The sequence below is a fragment of the Seriola lalandi genome, unplaced genomic scaffold (genome assembly GCF_002814215.2).
Source record: "Seriola lalandi dorsalis isolate HSWRI2012SDOR001 ecotype SW California unplaced genomic scaffold, Sedor1 jcf7180002054844, whole genome shotgun sequence".
In the NCBI taxonomy this organism is placed as follows: Eukaryota; Metazoa; Chordata; class Actinopteri; order Carangiformes; family Carangidae; genus Seriola; species Seriola lalandi.
In genome coordinates, this window is record NW_019525397.1 from 15,698 (window position 1) to 16,712 (window position 1,015).

The window sequence follows — 1,015 nt, forward strand, 5'->3', positions numbered from 1 at the left end:
ATTTCAGTTCACACCTGCAGTGAACTGAAATCTCTCTCTCCAGACCTCCAGACCTCCAGACCTCCCCCGTCCCCGAGTCTGGTTCTGTTGGAGTTTCTCCTCTCCTTTGTCACCGAGTGCAGCTCATGGAGGAACTGTTTGGGTTCTCCCTATAATCCTGTAAAGTCTTGATCTGACTCTGTGAAGTGAGATAAAGTTGAATTGAACAGTTAAAGGAACCACAGTGATGATGTTTCTCTTGGACGCAGCATTTTCAGGTGCAGGGATTTCCAGGAGACGTGAGTAACACACTAATACAACAAACACACACTGTATATATAGTGATTTCATGACGTGGACATTGGGATTAGTGGAAAACACCAACACAGAACACAGTTGCTCATTTATGTTTAAAGTCCAAACACATTTTTTAATTTAGTTCAGTTGAAGACGATTGGACAGTGACTCTGCTGTGGAGAGAAACTGAAGTTTCTTGTTAAACTGTCGGTCTAATGCAGAAATATCACAAACTCAACAACGGGATTTTAACCCTCAACCTCAAACCTGCTTGAACCAGTCGTGGTGTGGAGTCTCTCTGAGCTGGTGCAGCTCTCACCGAGAACATCAGCAACATCACTGCAGTTTATGTTGTGTTATTTTTAACTTTACTACATTTTGCCAGAGTGAACATGACTCAGACTCTAAACACAGAATTTCTGTTTGGCTTAAAGTGACAGTTCAGTTATTTATAATCAGTGTTTTACCTGCAGTAGATGCAGGTCAGCTCTCACTGTCGAGGAGCAGCAGGAGCATCGGTCCACAAGCTGAGTGATGAGCTGCTGGTGACGGGATCAAACACACCTTTAGGCTGTTAAACTACTGTATTTCTACACACAGGCGCACTTCGCTCTGTCAGACAAGTCATCTGTCATCTTGCTTCATCATGAGTCATTTTGATCCATACAAACTTGTATTTAGGTTTGGGCGATATGACGATACGAGATCGTGAAGGATTACAACGTGAAGACGATCTTTC